The sequence below is a fragment of the Zalophus californianus genome, chromosome 8 (assembly GCF_009762305.2).
Source record: "Zalophus californianus isolate mZalCal1 chromosome 8, mZalCal1.pri.v2, whole genome shotgun sequence".
Taxonomy (NCBI): Eukaryota; Metazoa; Chordata; class Mammalia; order Carnivora; family Otariidae; genus Zalophus; species Zalophus californianus.
In genome coordinates, this window is record NC_045602.1 from 105,340,541 (window position 1) to 105,368,348 (window position 27,808).

At 42.9% G+C, this 27,808-nt stretch overlaps 1 protein-coding gene across 13 annotated transcripts in view; it reads right to left on the minus strand.

Moving 5' to 3' along the window:
• The window catches only part of PLCB4 (phospholipase C beta 4), a 414,002-nt gene that overhangs the window by 313,268 nt on the left and 72,926 nt on the right, over positions 1 to 27,808 (minus strand). The window contains exon 1 of one of the 13 annotated variants that reach the window (XM_027623044.1): positions 655 to 680. The exons of the other annotated variants lie outside the window; for them this stretch is intronic. The gene's annotated coding sequence lies outside the window, so the exon portion shown is untranslated. Of the gene's footprint in view, positions 1 to 654; positions 681 to 27,808 lie in introns of those variants that run through there. 13 annotated transcript variants of the gene reach the window in all.

Here is a 27,808-nt window from a genome sequence, read left to right on the forward strand (position 1 = left end):
GCAAATCTCTCTTAAAAATGACCTAAATCTCGGGGCGCCTGGGTGGCTCAGTTGGTTAAGCGGCTGCCTACAGCTCAGGTCATGATCCCGGGGTCCTGGGATCGAGCCCCGCATCGGGCTCCCTGCTCAGTGGAGAGCCTGCTTCTCCCTCTCCCTGCCACTCTGCCTACTTGTGCTCTCTGTCAAATAAAATCAATCTTTGGGAAAAAAAAAATGACCTAAGTCACACACACACACACACACACACACCCTACCAGCCAATAAACTCATACTGATAAATGCCTTATTAAAAAATCTATTTGAGTTACAGTGAGGTTTAGGGAGATTTTAAAAGAGACATTAATGCCAGAATTACCACAAAATAGTGTCTAATATACTTTGCTTAATTTTGTCTCAGGTTTCTCCTTTACTAGAAAATCTTTTTAAAACATCGATAATGAATAAAACAATCTTCATAAAGTTGTCAAAGAAATTTTAAGGCAGAAGTATTTTCTTTTCTACCACTACCCCTTCAGAAACCACACAAGGAAAATTGTGACAGCCCTTCTCCAAGCAATTAAAAAAAAAAAGAAAAACAAACACCAAACTTACCAAAACTACTCCCCTTTGTAAATCTTAACTGCCACTCATAAAGCTGAAAGTATGTTCTCTTACCTGAAAAGGAGTGAGTAGGATTTAAACTTCACCCAGTCAGAAGCAGGCTCTTGAGAGCATGCCTGATGCAGGCTGAGAATTGCAGGGACAACCACAGTTCTTGGATAAGCTCACTCTTTCCCGAAGGGGAGGAGGCGGCAAAAGACTGGGGGTGAGCAAGATCACGCAGCCGGGAACATAATAAGACTGGTCCTTTAGGCAGAGCCCCACCCCTTGGCCACAAAGTGAGAGGTTGGGCCAACAGTGCCCACAGCCACAACAAAATATCCAGACGGAGCAGCCCACAGAGACCCTTTTCACCATTCTAAGCAGAACAATAAATACAAGCAAATGCTTTTTACAGGCGTCTTGCCAAGTAACTGCCCAGGAATGAGTAAGAGGTCCTGCATACAGCAAGTACCACCGGATCAGAGGTTGGGGTTTATCAACAGAAGAGTTAAATTTGAAACCTACACCTGAGCTCTTCCTTAAAACAAGGGCCACAAAAAATTCAAGATATAAACGTAAAGGAAAGCAGAATTGCCCACAATTCAGGAGATGTAGTAACTTACATGCTCCTGAGAATCTTTGTTTCCAATTCCCCATCTGGCTGCCCCTTTTGCCTATTTACCTCCTTTATAAACCCTTCAGGGCTCAAGAAAGGAAATAAAACTTTTTAAACTTTCACGTTACTAGTAATGCTGGCATAAAGACAAATCAGTAAGAATATCTAAAGTGAGATCTGGAGATGATCTCCCTTGCAGAGATAATGACATAGACTTTTGTCCTCTAAAAAGATCAAGAGGATTTTAATTATATGTCAAATTAAGACGCTAACACATGCATACAAGATTTACCCATCCATGAGTGGCACTTAAAAAAAAAAAATCAGCTTTTGCCAGAATGTGCCAGAGAATATAAAATGTTTAACAAGGTTCCAGGGTTAAGTTTTAGGATGGTCAACCAACGTGAACATTGCCACAATCCTATACTGCAGGATTTCTCTGAGTTTTTAATAGGTTCATATTCAATCTATTAAATTTTGTGCATGGTTTCCCAAACTTATTTAATCACGAAACCCTTTGAGGGGCCATTCAGAGAGAACTGTATCTCGTGAGACAGATTGGGGAAATGCTAATAACTAGATTCCACTTGCCAGTTTTTAAGCAACAAACCTGACACTGTGATTAGTTTCCAAAGCACTTACAAAAGCTATTCAATTCTTAGGCTTCCCATCTAGCTCAACTCGCACTATAGCTCTGAAATTACAACGCGATTCATTTCTACCATACTCATTATCATAAGGCTAAGCCTGCTTTCCAAATGAAAGCATGTGAAAGGTAGGCATCCTATATGTGTATTTGAGAGACATCTATATTCTTCGAATTATGCAGGAAAAAAGGCAAAGGATAGTGTCTATCCTCAAGAGGCTGGACCTTTTGTTTTAGACCTCTGCAGTCACGATGGTGGTCATGCAGGCGCACCATGGTTACCCATTTGCCCTCAAAAGTTCTGTGTCAGACCCCAAAGATTAATATTCAGCCAATAAATCTTAGAGCACCCCAGCCAAAACATGGACACCAAGCCAGGAGTAACCATTAAAAACACCACACAGATGCAATACCAACTGCATCCAAATGTGCATATTTCAACCTCTTTAGCACATAGACTCGAGAGGAAGAAACTGAATCATGTGCCTTCAGCAAACCATGTGTAAACACCCGACTTCCACCTCAAACGCTTCCATTTACCTCAAATCCTAGAGTCCTGCAATCCCCACACATACCCACAGTCTATCACTCATTTGTAGGAAAAAGGAAGCTTTCAGGATAGAACCAAAATAGACTGGTGGTCCACAGCTGCTCCACCGAGATAATTAAGTCAAGCCTGAACCGCTGTCACTCCAATCAATTCTTCCCAATCGTGTCACTTTAAAGACAAATCTTCCTACAAGTTTACACTCCTCCAATCCTTCCAGTAAGATATTTAATGATTGCCTTAATTCATATAGATCCTACTCAACAGAATCATAACATTCTATTGAAGAGGCCACTACACATTGGAAAAAAATTTTACTTAAAAAATGATTCAAGAGATATAGGATGGTATGATGTTGAGCAAGCAGCTTAATGTCCCTGAACCTTTTCTTCATCTGTGGGAAAAAAAAAAAAAAGCAATAAAACTCACTTGTAAAATAATGTCACAAGGCTGCATGAGAATCACAAGAGAAAAATACAAACTCCAAAGCTCTGGGCAAATGCAAGATACATATCTATTGTGGTATCTCAAGATGTTCCTTCAGCCACTATTTACTGTATCAAAAACCAGGAGCTAAACAGTAAACACTGTTTACCATGAAAAACACCCATCTGTGTCTCATCATAAATGGATATAGGCTGAGATGTCCTAACAATTGTGAAAGTAATGCAGACTTTAAAAGTTCAGACCACAGAAGTCATAAAATTAAAAGTAAAAACTCCCTCTTTCATATTAATTACAACCACTGCAGAGTTTTAGTGTACATTTGCCTATAATCACTTTTAGAGGACTCAAATTCAAAATATAGTTTCCTTCTAACAAATGAGTTTATCCCATCTAAATTAGGGTTTCTAGTAGCCAGGTGATCTGAATTCTATTTTTTTAAGCTTCCTGGTTTGACAAGATCTTTTGCCTTTTTTTTTGCAACATAATTTAAACATGAGAGAGAAGCCAATCATAGTACGCAGAATGTAATGAAAATAAGTCGTCTCACCCCAACACACACACAGTAACTATGTGAGGTGATGAAGGTGTTAACTGCAATTACTGTGGTAGTCATTCTGCAATAGATACTTAGATCATCACGTGGCCCTTCAATTCACACAATGGTATACGTCAATTAGGACTCAATAAAGCTGGAAAATAAATACAGCCCTACTAAGCAAATATAGCCATAAAAAATTACGAATACATATGTGAAATGTATAAGATCAGGGTCCTCTAGTTTCAATAATCTCCCCCAACACCTTTAACCTCTCCACTTTCCCCTTTTACATTCAATTAGCCAGTGTAGTAACAAAAACGTTGAAGAGGAAACAAAAGGGGTATGCTTTGAATGTTAAATGTGTACACTTTAAACTTACAGAAAGTTATGTGTCCCTTATATCTCATTAAAGCTGAAAATCAATATAGGTATAGTAACTATAAAAAAACAATCTTCATATAAAAATAATATAATCAAAGAGATTGGATGAAAAGAGAGGAAGGACTTTTTTTTTAGTTTTCATACCTAGGAGTCAATAGAAACTGTATAAAGTTACTAAATCAATGAACGTAAGATTTTTTATTACTCAGAATTGCAATAATTACCACAAAAAAGGAAAAGAATTTTATACACCTAAATTACAGGAAAAAAAAAAAAAAGGAAACACGGAGGATACTGCCTAAGCCAAGACAAAAAGCAAACCTCTAAGTGGAGCAAGCACGGCTTCTCAGGAGACCCACCTGTGCCTTCAACCTCTCATTCCAAGGACCGGCTTTCTGCCTTGGCTTCGAAGAGCCTGCACCAGCCGGGACTTTAGGAGAGTTATGCCTGGATTTCCTTGGATTTGCTCCTAACATCACCAACTTTGGCAGACATGCTTCAGAGAGCCTTAACATTTGGGGGTCAGCCCTTTCCCACTTTCAGGGAAGATTCTTGCCCCCAATTTTCCATAAAGGGTTTCATCTCCACAGTTCCAGGGAAGAGAAGAGAACCTTTCACTCAGCGTCCTTTACCAGAAACCCCCACCTCCCAACTTGCTCCCAGTTTCTAATTAACTTTCTCCATTCTTCTGTTTTTCTGCCTCTCCACGGCCTCCCGCTAACCACCTCTTCCCCTTCTAATCTCTTGGTGCCAAAAAAAAATCAGCGGTGTGCTGAGCCAGGCTGTGCTGCTAGCAAGACACAATCTTGGGCCTCTCCTCCTGTGTCCAGTTGGATGGGGGCACCTCCACCCCAGCAGGCCCTGTCCACAGACTGCCCAAACCAAGCTCCACTCCCCTCCCCGCCCTCCCCAGAGCCAGGTGTTAAGTGTTGACCAGCACACCACCAGAAAGGCCTGGGGGGAAGAAAAAAGCTTTTTTAGAACTGTGTGTAAAGCAAGAACATAAAAGTGTGTAATGAGAACAAGACAAGGCTTCTGTTTGGGCTTTCTTAATTAGTTGATAAAGACAGTTTACCTACTTGACAAGGCCAGATAAGGAGCCTCAGCAAGACAGAACAGTATGACTATAATACAATAAAACCAGTGAACACGAATGAAGGCTGTTTCCGGGGTAAATGGCATCCTTTCCAACTCCCTTTAGTATATTTAAATAGCATTTTTCCCCGTAGTAGCTCTAAGCTGTACATTAAGGCTTTTTTTTTTTTGAATTTACAGAAGTATCAGCATATTCATTTCCTGGGACGTGATAAACAAGAAAACTTTTAAGTTCGGGCAAATCTGCCTCTTTCCTTTCTCTTTCCTCTCCCCCCAAATCCCAACACACACACAAATCATGCTTTTTACTTCTCCTCAAAAGCATATTGATTAAAAAGACAATTATATAGTAGCGCCCTTGATCTTTCGACCTTGCTCAAGATTGAATTCAAAGCCAACGCCTCAGTATACTCAAGGTAAAGTCAACTCATTGTTCTAGGGAACAAAGGACAAATTAGCAGGCATGATTATTTTAAAAAAGCATGGTGAGAACATTGTAACAAACACTGCCAATTCCGTCTGGCTAGATCAACCACCGAGTGAACCATGAAACAAAAAGATCGGACAGAAACAAGAACACTCTTTGAGGGAATCAAATATCATGCGAACTTACATACTCACCAACATTCTTCTAATTCTTCATTCAACATCTTTCACTGTATCACTGGTTATCCCTCTAAAGGTACTCTATCATTAGTATCAGTTTTACTGAATCATATTATTGTAACAAATAGAATAGTTGTTTAAAGTTAGAATTCACAAAAATGCTTCCTACGTTCTTTTGTCTATACATTTTATCCTACTCCAAGGAAAAAAAATACACAGAGCATGATATAAGCACCGCCAGATACTATTCGAGAGAGAACTTCATTTTTGTCTCACTATTTAGAGTCAAGAAAATACAATTCATCTCATGGAACGGAACTTACGAACAGGTAGAGCTGGACGTTGCAAGTCAGACCTCCCTGCCATCACGTATCTGAGGTTGGGAACCCAGAGCTGCTGGCTTTTAAGGTAAGCTGGAGAGCATGAGATGGTAATTCAGAGCATCAGGCTGGAATTGGATACACCTGGGTTGACATCAGAGCTCTTTGACCCTGGACACGTTATTTAACCTCTCTACAGCTCTGCTTTCTCGTCTCTAAAACAGGAAGAGAAATACCCACCTCACAGGGTCACTGACAATTTTAAAATAAGAAAATCTACATCAAACACTTAGCGTATCATCTGGTACCTAGGAAGCACTCCGTACACTGGGATAACAACTCCTCACTGTCACTACCTAGTAGTTACTGATTTTGCACAATATGCCAACCACTCAGCTGCCTTGAATATACAGTGGTTTAGGCCAGAGCTTCTCAAACTTTCACGTGCACACAAAGCACCTAGGATTTTCTTAAAGATGCAGACTGTGATTCGGGAGGTTTGCCCTAAGGGCCTGAGACTCTATAGTTCCAGCGAGCTCCCAGGTGATGCCGATGAAGCTGGTCCAGAGACCACACTTTGAGTAGTAAGGATTTGGCCCACCTGGATATTCCCCACCACCACTTACGCACTCCACACAAATACGCATGCACACCCAAGCACAGCTAGCGAAAATGCAGAACACTGAATCCACAATCCAATATCACCGTCCCTGTAAAAACCGAACTCTTTCTTTAAAAATGGGAAAAGCAATGAACCACTCAGGATACCTGCTAAATATAGAATACAATTAATTATAAGAAAGGAAAGGGACTGCTTAACCCGGGGGCAGAACTTGGGTTTTTGAATCAGACAGGCCTGGGTTCAAGCTCTAAATGCACTGCACATACCAGCTGTTAATGCAGCTTTGGATTAATTACAGACCTCCTTATAAACTTCAATTTCCTTATTTGTAAAATGGGGATAATAGTATCTATAAAATTTAAGACATCTCAAATTAGCAGTTGTCTCAAAACTAATTATTTATAAGTATATCCCATGGCTTGACACACAGTAGGTGCTAAGAACATGTCAGCTGTCTTTCTGCCTCCAACTGCACTTTTAATTACTTGCTAATATAATTCTGGCTTTCTTTCTTTCACTCAACTTGGGCGCTTTTTCCCTCTCCAGCAAACTATCTGAAGGCCTGCCTCTACCAAAAGTCTTTTTCATGCTATTTCAAGCTGCCAGCATTAGTTATTTCCCAAGAGAAAGAACCTTATTTCCTAGTATGTTCTACTAATCCTCAAGACCTAAGTCTGGAGGAAAACTATCTGTTTTCCACATGGCTTGTCTCTATTCTAAATCCTCTCAGGCTCTTTTTTCTTGCACAAATACAAAAAGGGAAGGAACAGAAGTCCTGCCCATCTTCTTCTCTGTCCCTAAAGAAACTGTAACTATCTTTTTCAATCAGGGAAACTTATTGTGGGAAAGCAGCCACTCACTCCAAGCTAACTCTCTGTATTCTCTTTGAGTTCCAAACGCTAAAATTGATTCTATTTCTTAAGGAAACTATAAAACACACACACACACACACACACACACAAACACACACACACACACACACACACATTCACACCCTACCTCCCACAGTTTTGCTGTGGTTTCCTGTCACCAAGTAAAAAATGATATGATGCCATAAACATCAGTTGGCCAGTTTAACTCTGTTCCCTCATTGATTGGCCACATTATTTCCTGAGTGCCTGCCATGTGCCTAGCGCCATGTCCCATGCCAAGTATATACTAGTGCGCAACAGACATGACCCCCACCCTTGAGGATTTAACTATCCTGATCTTCACTAATATTCGTAGAACCAGGCCACACCACCAGAACCCAGGGCAGAGTAGGACAACTACAGGCTGCATCTAAATAAGCCACAGCAAAACTCTTAGAGATCAGCTCTGGCCACAATCTACTCATGACACGCATCGGGGCACCACCCGATGAAAAGGTCTCTACTAGACCACCAAACAGTGGCCAATCCTTCCCACCGTGTGGTCCTGGTGGGAATGGAGTGGCGGCCCCTTGGAGACACAGATCCCACAGCAACGTTAGTGTGAAAAGATGTTCCCACAATCCGCCCACCTCTTCCCCCTGACCATGAGCATCTAAATAGGCTAAAAGCTATCAGAAGCTTTCCGAAATTCACCAGAACACTGAACGGCAAACAGTGGGAACATTTCACCAGCCACATAAGCCACATTTAGTATCTTGATGCCTATCTGCAACTATAACACTTAACTTTAATATTTAACTATAATATTTTAAAGATTTATTTATTTATTTTGAGAGAGTGAGAATGAGAGAGAGAGAGAGTACATGAGAGGGGGGAGGGTTAGAGGGAGAAGCAGGCTCCTCGCTGAGCGGGGAGCCCGATGCGGGACTCGATCCCAGGACTCCAAGATCATGACCTGAGCCGAAGGCAGTCGTTTAACCGACTGAGCCACCCAGGCGCCCCTTAACTATAATATTTTAAAATAGGGGGCGCCTAGGTGGCTCAGTCGATGAAGCCTCCAACCCTTAGTTTTGGCTCAGGTCATGAGATGAAGCCCCATGTGCTCAGCTCAGAATCTGCTTGAGGATTCTGTCCCACCCCCTCTGCCTCTCCCCCTGCTCACTCTCTCCTCCTTCTCTCTCTCTCAAATAAACAAATAAATAAAATCTTTTAAAAAGTAAAAATAAAAATAAGATAAAATAGAAAACAGGGGAGCTGGGCAAGAGGAAATCAAATTTTTCCCCATCTTCCAGTCTTAAAACTTTTGTCAAGCTGAGCTCTGTCCATTACAAGGCTCGTCGTATATAGAAGTGCTACTAATAGGATCCTCTTGATTAAGAATTCATATAATGTAAAGAGCATCAGAAAAACGTAATCAAAATATATGGAAATTATATGAACAGATAATCAGTAAAACCTTCAGATGCAGATTAATTTATTGTTCACATTGATGAGTCTAATTGTGTCTATGAATTGCTTTTACAGAAACCTGTGAACAAAAGGAAGATCCCTCTTCATTACATGAAAACACGCTAAGCCTCCTCATTTATATTAAACTGGGAGATGAAAAGATACCTTTTACTTTTCTCACCATCACCAAATATAATAATCCTGTATTAATCATGGAGAGTGCATGTGTAAAGGGAATGTCATCTTGGTAACAGAGGAGGGGATATTATTTCCAATGATCTTCCAACAGGTATTTGAAAGAAGCCCAAAGCCCTCTGATATTTCAACCCAAGAAGTACATCTCCAGGATGAAGCAAGGCTCAGTTTAGGGCCATTTTCTAAGTAGTCTGGTTTAAAATCCAGGGGTAACCACACCTTCTTCTATAGATAACAACTTAGGTAAAAATTACCCATTGGACTTTCTACAAAGCAATCTGAAAGTTCTTCTAGGAGCCAAATGAATACTTCAGGGTTAATAATTCAGACAATAGCTTGACTTGGACTGGCTGAACTGATACACACCTGAATTCATTTCAACATTCCCCCGCTTCATTTTCCCCAAGATAATTCTGAAGATGGTACAACATCTTCCTGTTTTAATGTTTTTGTTCTTTTTTTAACTGAGCTTTATACCCAACACGGGGCTTGAACTCAGAACTCTTAAGATCAAGAGTCACATGCTGTACCGACTGAGCCAGCCAGGCACCCCAACAGCTTCAGATTTTTGATAAGTGATTCCCAGAGTGTAGGAGCCCCTGCCAATGGTGAACTGCAAGATAATTTTAGGTGATATACAGATTGAGCCTGGAATAACACAGAACCCCCCCAGCAGGAAAGGTGGATACTTCTCCCTTCCCTTCTCTTTCTCTCTCCCTGTCTCTCAATAAAGTGAGCTATGGTCCCCCATCTCTTTGACCTCTCTCTCTCTCTTTCCTTCTCTCTCTCTCAATAAAGCCAGGGCAGGCCTCTGACTCAGGGGTTTTGCCAGGCATTGGCATCTACTTAGGATTGAAGGACACTATTTGGTTTTCATTTTTTAACTTTTATTGGATTTCTCTACTATTTGTGGCACATCAGAGTTTTCCATTTAAGGTAGCAATTTAATGTTTTCTTTTTAAATACGTTTATTTGTGGCCAAAAAAGTAAAAAACATGAAATAATAGAGGTGGAATACAATCATGGCACAAGGCATGAATGATAGTTGGGAAACACTGTAGTGTATGGATTAAGATGGTCTGAGTTTGAATAGAGCTTCACAAGTAACTCTGCTGTGTGACTTTAGGCAATGTACTTGAGATCTCTGTGCCTTGGTTTCCTCATCTGTAAAAGAGAAGTAATGCTAGTACCTACTTCAAAGGGTTATCATGAGGATAAAGGGGTTATTAGAGGTAAAGCACTAATTTGTTACCTGGCATAAAGCAAGAATTCCATATAAATGAGGTATTACAGTATTTTATAAAAATATCTAGGTAAATAATGAATATTCAAATTTGACCCTCTGGCCTGCGAATTACAAGGAAAAGAGACTTCTTCATGGGCTACTGTTCAGGTTAAAAAAAAAAAAAGCCCCTTCTCTTTTGTTTTGTTTTTTGAATTAAAAATGCCACCAATTGAAGAGTATTTTAAACCCATGTGATCCTCTGGAAGCCAGAAAATCAAGTGCACTATCTTGAATTCCATTATAATTTCCTTTCCTCTCTACTGAAAAAAAATCCCAGTGTTTTAATTACTAAGAGTTTAAATTGAGGCTGCCATTCCTTCTCCATATGACACCAACTAAAATGTATTTACAACCAGGCATGTGGTTCCTCCAACATTTTCACATTCTGCCTGATTTTTGGCATCTCAAAAATTGCTGTTTTCTTGATATTACTCCAGTAAATGACTTTTTGTCTAAATTATGGCCACCTTACGTGCAATGGCTTTTTAAAAATCTACTTGAACATTGCTATGGTCTGAATGTTTTTGTCCCCCCAGTACTCATAAAATCCTAACCCCCAAATATGATGAGATTGGGGGGGGGGGCTTTGGGAGGTACCTAAGGTCATGAGGCCAGAGCCCTCACGGATGCTATTAGTGTCCTTATAAAAGAAGCTCCAGAGAGCTCTCCAGCCCCTTCTCCCATGGGAGGACACAGTCAGATGTCTGCAATCCAGAAGAGGGCCCTCACCCCACCATTCAGGCTTTCAGCCTCCAGAACTGTGAGAAGTAAATGTCCGCTGTTTATAAGCCACACTTATGGTTTATAAGCCATAAGTCTGTGCTATTTTGTTATAGCCCCAATAGATGAAAACATAGAAGCAAATGGGCATCACTTATTTATCTTTCTCTTCATATGATTTTTCTCTCTCCTTGGCTCCAGGGGAATTCCTCCTATCATTCATGTAGTTTAGTGTGACCCCCTTGAATGAATCATAGAACGGACTGGGGAAGTCACTCCCTATCAACGTCATATACCTTCTTCATCCCAATCCAGCTTAATGGGCCCTTTGGACTGAAATGAAGAAGGACAGAGAATACTGCTCAGTGATATTGGCTTAGCGATCCACATGGTTCAGCCACGCTCCTGAAGGCGAGTTCACGCTCTGTGCCTAATATGGCTTCCTGAACAATAAACTTTAATCGTCCCATCAAATCCCACAAATTATTATCTCTGCTAGAATCCAACTAGAAAAGAAGAAACAACCCTGTATCTAATGTGAAGGAAAATAGTTAACAATGAAATTAATGATGATTGCAAATGTAACCTTCAAGATGCACAGAGCCAAGTAATCCCTCCAAGAACAGATAATACAATCTGATTGCTTCTAAATGTCAAATGTACCTGCAAGAAATAGCTATGTAAATTTCCAGGGCAGGCTCAGTAGAAGAATCCAAAGTTAATTTTTTTTAAATCGAAGTCATTGTTCCCATCCCTCTCAATTCTGTCAAAATTTGACCTTTCCTTCTTTCATTTTTTTAAACGACTATGTACTCACACCCCCAAGGTAGCTCTTCAGCCTGACTTGGAGACGGGACCATGGGGCCAGGCACGTGGGTGCAAACCTCAGGTCTGTGAAACCTGGGCATGTTACTTAACCCTTTTGTGCCTTAGTGACATCACCTATGAATGGGATAAGAGCACCTTACCTCACAGGACTGTTGAAAAGGGTTACATTTACGTAATGTATCTTATTCCCTGACAGTTCAGCTAGAGAGCACACAGGAAATGTAGCAATACTTCTGTCCCAAAGAACAGCAAGTGATGCCATAGAGCCCCCTACACCAAAGTCTGGGTGCTCAAATAAATGTGGGAAATGTGGTTCTAGCTCCTGTGTCCTGCTAAGATCTGGAGTAGTACGTGGCACATGGCAGTCGATCGATACTTGAATGACATGAAGTTAGCATGCTGACTGAGCATTATTTCCCCTAGGAAAGGGGGCCAGAGCAAAGCACATTCAGGAACTCTCTATTCTGATGACCATCAGCCCCCTGAAGACTCTCTGGATTATGAGGACAGCACACCGACAAAATTCACCTGTACGTGCTTTACGCCAACATGTCTAAAGTTTGGGCCAAGGCATTCATATTACCATCCCAAATGTGGCATGACTGCTTGTCATTACTCCCCATCCATTCTCTGCTCCATCAGTCAGACAGCCTCAAGTGTGCTCAGCTGAAGACTCCAGTTTCGGGCTCTCTCGTAGCTAGGTGTGACCGTGACCAAGTGCCCCCTAGAACTTCCAGGAAGGCTGTAGAAACGGAGGGGGTCACCTCTCAACTGAGAAGGCGCCTTCCTTCTAATTCCCTTCTGTTGCACATGTGGGCTGCGGACACACTTAAACTGGCCCCGAGTGACCTTGATAAGGGAAGTCACATGACCAGGACGGTGGGACAGAAAGACAGGAGTCTGGGCTCCTGATCATAGCAGGAAATCATGGAGTGCCTAACTGAATTTCTCTGCCATGAATTTTCCATCTGAAGTCACTGCTATTTTAGGGGCATCTGGGTGGCTCAGTGGGTTAAGCATCTGCCTTCGGCTCTGGTCATGATCTCAGGGTCCCAGGATCGAGCCCCACATTGGGCTCTCTGCTCAGCGAGGAGTCTGCTTCTCCCTCTCCCTCTGCACCAACTAGCGTGTTCATTCTCTCTCTCTCTCTCTCTCTCTCTCTCAAATAAATAAATAAAATCTTTAAGTCACTGCTATTTTACATTTTCCTGTTATAAACAGTCTAAACTAATCCTAACTGATACATCGAACAAATAGGGCTCCTGGGAGCACATTCTTAGGAATCCCTGACCTTACAGGTTCCCAGATTTCTCAGGACCATTTACCCTGTTTTGAAAAACTATCTTTTATAAAGGAGGCATTGCTTTAATTTAGATATAAAGAAATAGTGACCTAATTTGCTATGCCCCAACAATGATGAACACCCATTTACCTAAACACCCACTTTGGCTTTAGTTGACTATATTAATCATTTCCTAATAAAGAGCGGGGAACCAGGTACTAGAAAGTGAAACGGCTGGATGACTCCCACCCATGCACCTGTGCTTCCCTTACCGCATCACTTGGCGAAGGAAAACATACCTGGCTTTCCATCTTGACTCTTCCTCGTGGCCCCTCTTTAAACAGCCAATTATACAGAAATTTATTTGTTTAGGCTTATTCCTCAGGGAAATCCCAAACTGAAATCGCTGCTTCGCCAACAAGGCCAGGAAAACAAATCATTTGTGTTGTGGCTGAGCCATAAGGCTCACATCATAAACACAAGCAGAGGCTGAACAGCCCTGCTCTCACAAAGCCATTTGGGAGAAGATTTTTATGGCAGCAGCTGAAATGTTTCTACCAAAACAACACCTACACTTCGCTAGAGTTATTTTCAGAGGAGAAGGTTTCCCCTACTGCTGTTTAAATCCTTGCAATGTTTAGTTAAAAGCGTAGGTTCGCATGAGTCTGGGGCTGCAGCCCCAATGGGGGAACTTGGCTGCCACTTCCTGGCTGAGTGACCCAGGGCAGGTGCCTTAATCTCGCTGAGCTCAGGTACTCCGCAGGAATCCGAGCATGCTAGAGAGTCGTCCAGGGAACTGATAAGACATGCTTAGTGTGGGGGCACCTGAGTGGCTCTGTTGGTTAGGTGTCTGCCTTCCTCGGCTCAGGTCATGATCCCAGGGTCCTGGAATTGAGCCCCGCGTCAGGCTCCCTACTCCGTGGGGAGGCTGCTTCTCCCTCTGCCCCTCCCCCTGCTTGTGTTCCCTCTCTGTCTCTCCTTCTCTCTGTCAAATAAATAAATAAAATCTTACAAAAAAAAAGGACATGCTTAGCATGGTGGCTACATAATGAATGTTCCAAAAATGAGAGCTGTCTTCTTTCTTACCATATGTGATGCTAAATGCCTTGAATCACTTGGGGAATAAAGATATAAGGACCTAGGAATAAGCCATATTTAAAGATACTGTATGAACATTAATATAAAATTATACCTGTGGTAACAGTATATGTGTAGAAGCCAGAGAACACTTTATCCACAGACCATTTACACAGCTTTTCCTGGACCCTCCAGGACAGAGTTGCAACAAGGAAGTCAGTAAAAACTCTGAACAGCTAAGGCTGCTTGGGTGGCTCAGGCAGTTAAGCATCTGCCTTTGGCTCAGGTCATAATCCCAGGGTTCTGGGATCGAGCCCCACACTCAGCAGGGAATCGGCTTCTCCCTCTTCCCCCTGCCCCTCCCCACTGCTCTTGCTTTCTCTCTCTCTCAAACAAATAAATCTAAAACAAAACAAAAAAACCTCCGAATAGCTAAACTAGACAGCATACAATCCATTTACTGGTTATATTTAACCTATTAATAATGATAAATATTGTTGAGCATTTCCCAGGTCCTGGGCACCCAGCAACCCACTTCTCATGGAGTAACGATCTTTCACAATGACACACCAAGAGACGAGCCGGAGACACTGTGATAAGGAGACCCCGCTTTAGGACTAAAGAACCGATTTCCCAGCTCTGCCAATCCTGCAGGCAGAACGCAGACACCGGCCCTCAGCTGAAGAAAGCTGTCTACCCGAGGTCAAGCAGCCACCCTGCAGCTGCCTTCAGTTGCTGGTATCAGTCAATAAAGGCCCAATCTGCTTTAGAGCTCCCTGTGGGGCTAAGACTTCTGTTAAGATGGCTTTGTACCCCAACTTCTCCCTCAGCCCAATCCCAAGTTCCCCCTTTCCCCTCCTTAGGTGTAGGTCTTAAGAGACAGCATAGGGTCTGCAATTACTTTCAGTCTTCAGATGAACACAGTGAGTCTCAGAGAGGTTGAGAAGCTTGCCCACAGTCGCACAACCAATGACCACAAGGCTGGGATTGGAACCCAAGCATTCTGATGCCAGAGCCTGGGCTCTAAATCACCCTGCTCTACAGCTCATTCGAGTTTGCACTTTTAGGTCCCATCAAGTAAGCTGGTCGGGTTGGCTGCTATCCTCACAGCAGACTGCAAAAAGCCAATCAGAATGAGAGACAGTTGCGGGAGAAGGCAAGTTCAAGAAACTTACAAAAGACAACCAGCAACTACATCTTTCAAACCAAGGGCTGGGTTACAGAGTGAGGGAATGGATGAGAGGCCACGGAGGGACCAGGGAGACAGCCCGGACACCAGCAACCATGGAGAGTCAGGAGCTTGTCAGGGCCGGAGGGATAAGGGAAGGAAGTGGGGTTTTTAGAGCCCAGAAACTGGGGCCCACTTGTTGAGCCCCACACAGCAGCATTGGCTGCTGTGGAAGAATTGGAGGGAGGTCTGGTGAAGGCAGAAGTCCATGAAAGACACACAGCTGTTTCTAGAGTTACCAAAGAAATACAGAGACACAGGGAGTGATACCCTCCTGCCTCCCCTGGGCCACCAGCCAGAGAACCAGGGAGCCCAGGAAGCACCGTTCCCTCCAACATGGAGCAGAACCAGATGGAGATGGCCCAGGAGTGGATCTCAGAGTGAGTCTGTGCGTGAGCAGCCCGAAGATACTGCTGATCAACTGGCCATGAGGAAGCACAGAGAAACGCTCTGGAAGTAAAATACAGGAATTAAAGCAGATCTGTCAAAACCTAGCTTAATGGGCAAGTCGTCCTACATCCTCAGCAGCCGCCAAGGAAACAAGGGCCGCAACCATGACCCACGGGCAGGGCCCTTTACAATACACAACGCTTTCTTATTGCCCAGTTCAATCACTGTGGTCTGAAGGAATGAGGCGGAGAAGTTTCAATGATTCCGTTTAGTAAGTCGGGGAGATATATGTAATATTCTGAAAGTATTTCCATCATAAAAGTAGCAAATTTATTGGACAGTGCTTAAACGGACAGAATTTCAGGATCAAGATTTTACTTATGTAGAACAAATTGTTCCCCGCCACTGTGAGCTAAATTAGGTGTTAATGTAGCTCCTATTCTGGAAGGCTACATACGCCTTTACGATTTTATCTGCTGTTTGACAAAGCAGGAGCTAGAACACAAATTCTTTCCTCTCTTCTCACAAGTCCTCTGCTGACTTCTCTGATGCAACAGAAATTCTCAGGGGAAGGGAGGGGGCAGAGGGGAGAAAAACTCTGCAAATGAAAACACATTACCCAGAATCTCCAAGAATCTTCAGCAGCACAGATACTAACATTGGAGTGATACAAAGATTAGCATGGTCCCTGTGCAAATTCATGAAGCCTTCCATAATTTGCTTTTCTTTTTCTAATGTTCTCAGGTGGGAAAACAAAGGCTCTGATTAGTGAAATGCCTTATCCAATTGAGGGCCCCTTTCCACTTCAAACTTTTCCTCTATCCCCAACTTTTCCTCCAAAAAAAAAAAAGGGGTCCCCAGTGACAATATTCAGCAACCACTCAGTGTTTATCCACTTTGCCTTTCCAAAGACCTCTAACATCTATTTTAAAAGTTATTTATAGGGGCGCCTGGGTGGCTCAGTTGGTTAAGCGACTGCCTTCGGCTCAGGTCATGATCGTGGAGTCCCGGGGTCGAGTCCCACATCGGGGGGTCCCTGCTCGGCGGGGAGTCTGCTTCTCCCTCTGACCCTCTTCCCTCTCGTGCTATCTCTCATTCTCTCTCTCTCGAATAAATAAATAAAATCTTTAAAAAAAAAGTTATTTATATTCTAGTCCCTCCAAAAGAAATGTGATTTGTTCATCTATCAAGATTGTGAATATATTTCAGTTCCCTCCAACCCCATTCTGCCTCACCCTCCCCTCCCCCAAACAAAGCTACTTTGACAGAATTAAAAACCAAATAGCTTGAGAGAAGATCTGGGTTTGAGACTCAGCTTTGCTTCTAGGAAGCTATGTGGATTTAGGCTGGTCAATTAACCTCTCTGGGCCTGTTTCCTCATTTCCAACATGACGCTACCAGAACTAGCTAATGTCCACAATCCTCTCAGCCCTGAAATGAGTCCACAGAAAGATAATAAAAGTCCTGTGCAGAACCAGATGAACTCTCTCTCACTTGACATGGCCTGGACATCTGCTGGTGAGATTGCTTATCAAAATTAAAAGTACAATCTGTGGCCATGGCATAGAGAAAAAAATCTGACCTCATTCCTTGCTCTCAGTTGACTGTGATCTCACCCAGCAATTCTCAAGTTGGGTTCTTGGGTGGTCTGATTGCAAAAAGAGCCTGATTATTCTCCCTCCCTGTATCTACACCTTCTGCCATTTACCCCTGTAGTGCCCTCCCACTCTGAGACCAGTCTTTTTTTGGTCAACGAGATATTAACAAATATCATACAAGCAAATGCTTGAAAAGTGCATGCACAACGGGGCTTGTTCTCATTCCTGCTCCTTTGTCATGGCCAGAACACGCTAGGTCAAGTGTGCTTGAGGATGAGAGACGGATGTAGCAGAGATGAGTCACCCCAGTCTTCCTAAAGCCATCCTAGACCAGCCAACAGCTGGCTGAGCCCCAGACATGGGAGCAAACCCAGCTAAGATCAGAGGGGCTTCTTGCTCAACTCAGAGCTGCCCAGACATGTGAGTGAGATCAACTGAACCCCTCAACCTGTAAGCTAAATACGTTTTTATTATTGTGTTCTGCTGAGGTTTTGTATTTTGTAGTTCCTTGTTACACAGCATTATTGTTATTATGTCAGTAGATAACAGATGCACAGTCCTTGGAATACCAGCCAGACCATAACGACTATTTCCAGAACACAAAGGTTCTTTAGTGGTAAAACGAGTCTGGGATACACTGCATACCTTAACTTTATATTAAAGGTTCACAACACACATTAATGCTTTTAAGGCTCTAAGAAGTCCCACAGTAATAAACATATTTAACTTTGTCGAATTCATGTTTCCCCCAACATATTTGACTACAGACCCCCAAGTACAATGTGCTAAAAAAATTCTCCCCCAATCTTAGATCCCACGTCTAGGTTGAGCTTCTATCGTACCCTCTTGCTAGTTAGGCCATGTATTTTATTGTCTCTTCCAAGACAGTTAATGAACATTTCAAAAACAAGACAAGATAAAAACCTACAGGTACTTTGAAATCAGGAAAGCTTTCATTGTTTATATCCAAAGTCTAATGAGAAATGAAAAGGAATGTTCCAAAAATATCTGAAACCCATATGCAGCCTTGGTCTAAGATCAACTTTCCCATGATAAAAACTAACAAAAGCTTCAGGCTGGCTTGCCATCGAACATTCTTCAGAGGCTCTCCATTGCCATCTTCCTACCATGGCTCACAAGCCTGTGATAATCAGGGTCCTAATTTCCTCTTCCACTACTCTTGCTCCCCTCTGTCTTCTTCCTTTCTGATCCCTACTCTTGGGTGTACATACTACCCATGAACTACTTTCAGTTCCATTTCACAGGCCATGAGCTAGTGCTCTGAAAGTCTCCAGAGTTTGGTGCTATTTGATGTGAACTTGAACTATGCAACTCTGAAATAATATAATAGCAATAATATGGTCTCACATTAATTTCAATCAATGTTAAATCCACGCATAACATTAATTTTCTTGGAGAGTTGTCCCTTGGAAGCCAGCTGGACCTAGGGAACACTAAATTCTGTTTACGGAGTGGCCACAGGGCGGCGCCACATTTGCTAGTGAATGGCAATACCCACCATTTTTTGTCAGAATTATTACTTAACTATGAGAGTTCTGAATTTGCAGACTTCAGAAACACAACCTTCACATAAAATGTAACCTCTAGAACATGGAGTTTCTTCTGCTGGAAACTCTCCTTACCTCTTCATTACACCCAAGTCCAAACACACAGAGTTCATCTGGCTAACTTTAATTCATCCTTCATGCATCAGTGGAAACAGTACTTCTGCCTAGAAACTTTCCCTGAAGCCCCCAAGAACAGATTGCAAGACCGTCCCATAATATAATTTACCTGATTCTATATAAATGCCTATCATTTGGTCTAGACTCCTTCATGGGAAAGATCCTAGCTTATTCCATCTTCAATCCAGAGCCCAATACAAAGCCTGGTTCATAGATAATCACTGAATATCGGATGGGCTCACGTGTGGACGGGTGAATGGAGAAATAAACAAGCAGGTTGGGCCACTGAATACAAAAGACTGATTTTCACTGTATATTCTCTCATCCTCTCCTCTGCCCAACATCAAGGAAAGATCATTACAAACACTAGGCTATGGCTGAGGAAAGAAGATAAAAAGAACCTTGAAAACCATTATCAGCTGGATAAGAGTGACCATTATGAATTCAGAATCAATGTAGACCCCCATTTTTTGAAGCGAAGGCAACTGTCAAAAATACAAAAGATAATCAGAAAAAAAGAGGGTGTAATAGTGTCTTTCTCTTCCTAATCAGAGACAATCTGAAGGCACGACTTTTATTTTTTGGAGCTAAACAGTTTAGTTCATTTGTCGAAAGTGAAGGATTCACTACAAGTGTTGTGCTGTATGATGAATGTGACCTCTCCGATGTAGCAGGAAGAGCTTTCTTTAGAGTTCCATGGGGTCAGATCTCCTGCTTCCCATCACAAAACACCCTTGAAATATTTTGTTTCTCGTTCACTTTCACCTTGGACACCAAGTACGTGACCTATCTTTGTTACCCCATGAGTGTCCTCTTTAATGGGGGCAGAAATGAGTGCAAACACAGATAAGACACTTTGAAACCCCCCAAAAAAGCCTTGTCTCTGATGTTTCTTCTCACATGGCTTTGGACTCCAGACCAAACACCCACTAAGCCTCTGGCACTTTCAGGCAAAGCTTGGAAAATAGCTCTGCCATTGATTTGTCCTGCCAACTGACACCGTGCCGTGGTCTCAGGGAACGCCACAGGGATGATCTTGCTTGGGCTGTGTGTTTATATAGCCTTGTTCTCTGGGCTTTAATCTTATTTGAACTTTCTTTTGACTCCTTATAGACACTATATTTGAAAACAAGGGATGTACAATATTGTCACGCACTAGAGAAATCCAAAACAACTTTCCATGGATTGTTTGAACCTTAACGTTAAAACAAAGCCATAATCTTCTGCGGCTGTTTCTCAGGTTCCTCCGCGCTCTATTTCCCTACTGTCTGAACTCCCTTACATGTAAATAAGAGCCTGGTCATTTAGTTCAGTCCCACACTGCATCAAGGGCGGCAGGAAGGAACACCATCGTTGGCTCTCCAAATCTTAACCTGAAAGATGTGGGAACAGCCCAGTTTCTTGGGGCAGCTCTGTCCTTCAGCAGCCTGTTGAGCTTTCGAGAATTCATTTCTGCCTCCTCCAGCATGTTTTTCCGCATGCATTCTTTCAAAAGACATCTGCATCCCCTGGTAAGAGATGAGAGTGATACCAAATAAAACAAAAAGTGAACTTCAGAGGGGCTTTTCAAGCAAAGGCTCCCAAATAAGGAGTAATTTCTTCACTTTGTTCTTCCCTTTCTCTCTTTAACCCCCCCTACAGTTAAATTGCTGAAGGCTGTTTATGCTTTCTCTCTCTTTTTTTTTTTTTTTTTAATAAAAAGTATCCACCAGGTAACCAAATCGGGATCCCTTTTCGCAGACGGGAGACCAGACAGCTGCTTCTCAGAGACCATGCACCATCACCACCAGGACTCCCACAAGGCCCAACTGAATCCACCCCGAGTCGCTTGCCAGTGTTGTTCCTTAATTGGCCATGAGTACGGTCAGCCCCAGGAATTTCTGCGCCCTGTATAGCATAATCTCCTAAAACATCAGCAGAGAGTTGAAGGGCCAAATTTTTAAATAGCATCCAATTAATAATTGTAGTAATAATGAAAGAAATGCCAAACTGCTATGTGAATTCTAAAGCCCAAAGTGGAAGCTCAGCTAAATGAAGCAAAACTGTTCTTCTACACCACTCCCCTCCCTTTGCTTTTCAAATACCCCATCTAGCAGGAGAAATTTCTGGAGCTAGAGTGTGCAAAATGTTAGGATTTCGTATTTCAGGTTCTATGTACTTTTCCAGCTGTTATTGAGCGCTGACTATCCCTGGATATAAAGACGAAAGTTCTTGACAATCGATCTCAAGAAAGTCACAATTCTATTCAAACACAGAAGCTGCTAACAGAATTTGTTCATTCGCCTAACAAATGATTAGTGAGTACCTGGCACTGTTCCAGGCTCTGAGGATGCCTGGTGAACAATATGGGACAGAAATCCCTACTCTCATGCAACTTCCATTCTGTGGGGGTAGACTGACCACCCCCAAATAAGTACATAGACTGGACATCAGGAGATACCAAAGGCTAAAGAGGAAAGAGGCAAAAGTGGGGAAGGGGGACAGGAGTGTAAGTCACAGGGGATGGCAACATTAAACAGGAGGGTAAGGAAGGTCCCAGTCAGCAAAAGATTTGAAGGAGGTAAGGGAATAAGTCCTACAGAAACTGAGAAGAGCTTCCCAAGTCAAGGGAGGACATACAAAGGCCCTGGGGGAGATGCATCTAGTGCACGCACACGTGTGTTTGGGGGGGGGGGAACAGCAGCTGACAACAGTGACCAGCACGGAGGGAACAAGGTAGTGTAGTAACAGGTGACGTCAGAGATAAAAAGGAAAGGATCGTGAGAGCCCTCGAAGGTCCTGGTAAGGGCTGCAGCTAATGCTTCTAATGAGGTGGGGGAGCCATTGGAGGCTAGAGGCAGACCAACATGACCTGGCTTCTATTAAGAGGATCACTTGGGGTGCCTGAGTGGCTCAGTTGGTTAAGCATCTAACTCTTGGTTTTGGCTCAGGTCATGGATCTCAGGGTCTTGAGATGCAGCCCCATGTCTGGCTCTGCGCTCAGCAGGGAGTCTGCTTGAGGATTCTCTCTCCCTCCCCCTCCCCCGACCCCTCCCGACTCACTCACTCACTCTTTTTCTCTCAAAAATAAATAAATAAATCTTAAAAAAAAAAAAAAAAGGCGGGGGGATCACCCGGGCTGCTTTCTTGAGAATAGACTGTAGGTGAGCAAGGACATAAGCAAGGAGACCAGCTTGAAGTCTATAGCACAATCCAGGTGAAGGAGGACGATGATTGCGCCAGCAGTAGTGATGGAGGTAACACAAACTGATTGAATTTGGGATAGGTCTTTGAATCCAGAACAGAATTTATTGATGGATTTCGGTATGTGAAGGTAAAAGTTTTTTTTATTCTCTGAATTAAAATGCCCAAACTCCAAATTTGTGTTCACTGTGTTTAGGTACTCCCAACAGGTTCTGATGATGCACTAATTTATATCTGTAGCCTTTATCTTTCCACTGACCCATAGTTACCTGCCACTGCTTCTAGGATACTTCATTGCTCTGGTCCACTCACCCTCAGCAAGACCATCTATTCCCAGCCTCGGTATTGGTGATCATGAAACTGACCTTCCACTCACCCAGGGCCAATGTCCCTTTGTTTCGTCCACCATTTTTTTCCCCACTGTGAGTCCAGATATGAAACTACCAGTGCTTCCTCTGACCCTATTTTGTGCATCTCCCTCCCTCTTAGCTCCTATTGCCCCCTCTCTGGTGCCGACCCCTACGATCTCCCAGGCTGCCTTGCTGGCTCCAACCTCTCTCTCATCAACACCACCTCGCCAACTGTCATCAAAATAACATTCTGAAACTACGGGTGTTATGATGTGACTTCCCCTGCCTCAGAGGGTCTCTCCCAACAACTGGGGATCTCTTCCATGGGCCCCGGTTCTCTGACCTCTTGTGCCTACCCCGCAAGCATTCACTACCTCTGGAGTATGACAGGACCTTCTTGCTCATTCTCTCACTTTCACTTTTACACGTGTGGCTTTCCCAGCCTATGTTGCCCCTTTTCTGTGCAACCTTTCTCAAATCTTCTCATCCATGGAGACTAGCTCAAATTCTGCCCCCTCTCTAAAAATACCCCTAACGACTCCAGCCCCTATCCAAGTCCTATTATAGCTCTTTCATTAGGACCTCATGTCTCAGATACATGCCCTATCTCCTTGGTAGGGGTAAACGGCAAGGTCATACACCACCTTATATTTCTTTTTACACCTCCCATGATTCACATAGTGTTCAATACATACTTACTGAATTAAATTATTTCAGTGAAATATATTAACTGAGACAATATTTCCCTTATATTTATCTCAATCTCTGAAAGTGAGGAACTGAAAACCCCTAGAATTCAAAGGGTACAGAATCTTTGAATAAAAGAGTCTGTTATTTCTTACTCTCTCACTCTCTGTTTCTCTTCTGCCATTTTGATCCTTCCACTAACTTGTTCTTAGACAGTGTGCCACAGAAGAACCGGACAAGAAGTTATGGCTGGGATTATCTCATGGAGATTATTATGCTCACAGGCACATCATCTCCCAAGTTGTAATCTACCCAGTCTTTGACTTATAATCAAACAAGATCCTGGCTTCGTGGGAGAGTAAACAGGAATGGAATGAGCAGTTCTGGGCCCAGTCACAAAGTCCGGCCATCGCCGAGATCTCTGGGTACAGAACTAGGGCCACATGGTGGGAGAAGCAAAAAGAAAATGAAGTTGGCATGTAATCAGGCCCTTTGGGTCTATTTCTGGGAAGGAATTCCTGCTCCATCTTGGACACTACCATGTAGCCCCCACCGGTATGTTCTTAATGATAGGACTTCACTGACTCATAAATCACCACTACAGGGGAGCATCCTTATAGACCCCAAAACAGGCTACTCTCACGTTCTCTCACCAAGATAAAGATTCTCTCCCTTTAATCCTTACTTCTTCAAGGTCACCACCTCCCATTTTTAATTCACACAAACTTTAATTATTTGCCAGAGCCTAACGTGAGCCATACACAGCCACTGACGCCCTGAGGAAGACAGACACACTCCTTTGCCTTCTGGAGTCTACAGTGGGAGGCAGATGGTGGTCAAGGAGCCACACAGGCATAAAATCACAAACTACGATTAGTGCAATGAAGGAAACAGAGATGGAACGGGATGAGACTTAATCCAAAGGGTTCCATGCTCCCCTGAGGAAGTGATACTTGAGCTGAGATCTGAAGAGTAAGCTAGAAGTTAAATGAGGCAGATGGTAGTCAAAAAGAAAGAGTTCTTGTCACAGGGACACGGAAGGACACAGGGGCAGGAGAGAGAGTGTTGTCCTGGAATAACTTTCAAGAAAAAGGCAAAGCAGGGAGAGAATGGCTCAAGAAGTTAGAAGGAGGAAGGTAGGTCAAGCAGAACTTTGTGGAACATGGAAAGAAATCTCTAGCCTCAGAGAAACGGGCAGACCTTGAGAGTTCCTTCAATTCCTTGTGTCCAAATGTTCTCTGCTCATCTGCCACTGCCTACTCTAACCACAGTTCCTTCGTGAAAACCCGTCCCACCTCAGTCCCTCGAAGAGAATCCCTACTAGCGTACAGCTTGGCCCTCTCCAACACAGATGACTGCACCTCTAGCAAACAATGTGAGTGTTTCTTGGGAGCCTCTGAACTTTGGAGCCTTTGAACTTGGGAGCTCTTAAGACACAGACGATGCTACAGCCAACTGGTGATGAACATGGAACTAAAACGTTTCCATGAACAGGAAAGGCTGAGGGACATGTTGATCATGTTGAGCCATGTGAAAAATAAAAAAAATTTTTTAAGTGTAAATCATCACCCTTCCCATTTATAGGTCAAGTGTCTTCCCCTCTCTGGGGAAGCTGGCCCTGTGACCAACTGGCCCATACTGACCAACAGTATGCAATGGGAGCAGTCGTCGGGGATTTCTGAGGCCTGGCCTAAAGAGCACTGGCAAAGGCCACTTCTGCACATTTGCCAAGCTCCCTCTTGAAGGCCAGTCCCCAGGCTTCAGGGGCAGCGGCTACATGGAAGAGAAGTAAGGTGTTCCAGTGGGTGTATTGGCTGAACTCCCATTCTACAGCCCTGTGAAAGAGTCACCTCAAGTGTTCCAGCTCATAGGAGCCCCCAGGTAAGTGCAGCCCCAGCCAACAGCATGCACGGCAAAAGAACTGCTCGGCAGAGCCCTACCCAACCCAAGCTTCCAAGTGATCACACACAGGGGTTGGTGTCCGAAGCCAATAAATTCAGGGGTAGTTGTTCCAAAGCAAGAGATAACAGAAATAGAGCAAGGTAGCAAATAAGATTAGGAAAGAATCAAGCAGCTATACAAAGAAAAGCAGAGATGCAGCCCCTGCATGACAGAGAGTTCAAGCTCAATTCTGGACCTTCCCACCTGAGTGGAGGACTCTGTTCCTCTCTCTGTAATTCACGAACCTCAGTTTTTTTTTTTTAAGATTTTATTTATTTATTTGACAGAGAGATACACACAGAGAGAGGGAATACAAGCAGGGGGAGTGGGAGAGGGAGAAGCAGGCTTCCCACGGAGCAGGGAGCCCAATGCGGGGCTCAATCCCAGGACCCTGGGATCACGACCTGAGCCCAAGGCAGACGCTTAATGACTGAGCCACCCAGGCGCCCCATGAAACTCAGTTTCTTGACAATAAAATGACCTTTAACAGGACCAGCTGAAAGCCTTTTTGTCCACAAAGGTTTTTAATACTCAGGTATTTTAGTCACCATTCTGCTCCTGCCTCTCCAAAAGAATTCTTGTTTATTGTGTCCAACTTAATAAATGCCACTCAGAAATTCCTTATGTAGTATTGATAAGTCTTTACCAATTATCTGCCTTGGGCCATCAAGATTACTGATCCTTAAAATTTTAGAGACCAGAATAATTGGAAGGAATAAGGCTCAAGTGTCTCTTATGGTAAAGGAGTCAGACACATTCTACCAAACAGGTGACTGTGGAATACAGGTGCTAATATAATCATTAGTAACTGAAAAGGCAATCCACAATATTTCCAAGTAACCCATCATATTTCCATAATTTAGGTTACTCTAACATGATGCCAGGTAATTTCACAGTGATAAATTTGGTGTAAGTGCACACAAATCTTAAGTAAAGGCATGCACTGATAGAAGATACCAATGGATCTAGCTCCCTATTTTGAGATGTTCATGAATTAAAAACACGTATTGCTCAGATTTTAGAATGTGTGCTCCTTGAGGTCTAGGAATTTGTTAAGATTCTTAAAGCCATTATCTTTGTTTTGTTTTGTCTTCACTCCTAATATTTTTAGAGTATATGTGCTATGATTTAGAGTGTATGTGTTGTGATGAGTTTTAAGGATTAGATGACTATTCTATCCCTTGGCCTCAAGTCCAGGCACCTCTCCAAAGGCCACCAGCATTTGGCCAAATAATCATATGCCTCACTGACTGTCCAACCCACCAGGAAATTCCACACCTCCCTTCATACCATTCCTCCCCTTCTTTCCCTGGTAAGCTCACTATCATCCTTCAAGACCCAGCTCAATGTCACTTGCTCTATGAAGCATTATCTGACACTCACCAGCCTCTCTGCATTTTCTCAACAGATTTAACTACACCCCCCATTTAGTTCACACAATACTCTGTATATACCTCTAATATTTGAAATATTTATCATAATTATTTGTTTGAACTTCTATTTTCCCAACTACATTGTGATTTCCTTGAAAGCAGTGATCAAATAGTATTCATTATTAACTCCATGGTGCTTAGCAAAGTGCCTGAATCACAAGGGGCCCTCTGTAAATACGTACAGAGTGAATGCTTTCTGTCACTAGAGTGCCTTATTCTAAGCAGCCTGAAATGCCTTTCACACATTTTTTTAACTCTCAAAAAATGGATTATAACCCATTAGAGGGATGAGAAATATAAGGAATTAAGAGGAAAAGATGTACTTACCTAAAATTAGAATACATGAAAGAAATCTCTGAAATTTCCAGATGGATAGATCCATTTCACCCTTCTGTTTCTGTGAATTACGTATTATTCCATCTTGTAGAGTCAAATACATTATAATTAACTGCATACATAGTCATAATAAGGTAGTACTTCTAATTTTCAATTCACTATTCAAACAGAGCTAACCATAATAGACCAAAAAAAAAAAAAAAGATGATTAATTACAACCTAAGGCTCCCCTCCAAAAATGTCTTCTTTAATGAGTACCCTTTCCTTTGTTAACGTATCCTACATGCTGAGTGTCCTTAGGGCTCAAGTACAATTTACACTTCATTATCTTATATCTTCATAATGTCTCTAGCTGCTTCATCGCATCCAATTCTGTCTCAAGAGCAAAGTCTTCAAAGATGGTGTCTCAGTCAGGGTCCTAGTGGGAAACAGATGGAACACTCATAGGAGACAACGGATGGTGTTCAATAAGGGGATTATTTACCAGCCACGGCGGGGTTTAGGGAAGACAACCAGGGAATGTGAAATGCCCTAGGCCTGAAGGGGCAGGAGGACAAAGCTATGGAGACCCAGAAAAAGTACAGTTAGCTATACAAGAGGGCCGCCTGACCAACTTGGCTTCCAGGAGAGCCACAGAGACCACCGTCAGCCAGGTGGTAAAAAAAGACCTAGAGGGATGAATAGGCTGACCTCATGGTCCTCCTCCCTCCAAAACCCTGCTCCGTGCATGCAATCAGAAGCCAGAGAGCAGGGAAGCCCAACAAGGCAGAGTGTGACAGCCCTCCCCTGCAGGACAAGGGCAGGCTGGGAAGAGTGAAGAGTGGATCTGGAGGGGCAAACAGAGAAGAGCCAACACCAACAGAATCATC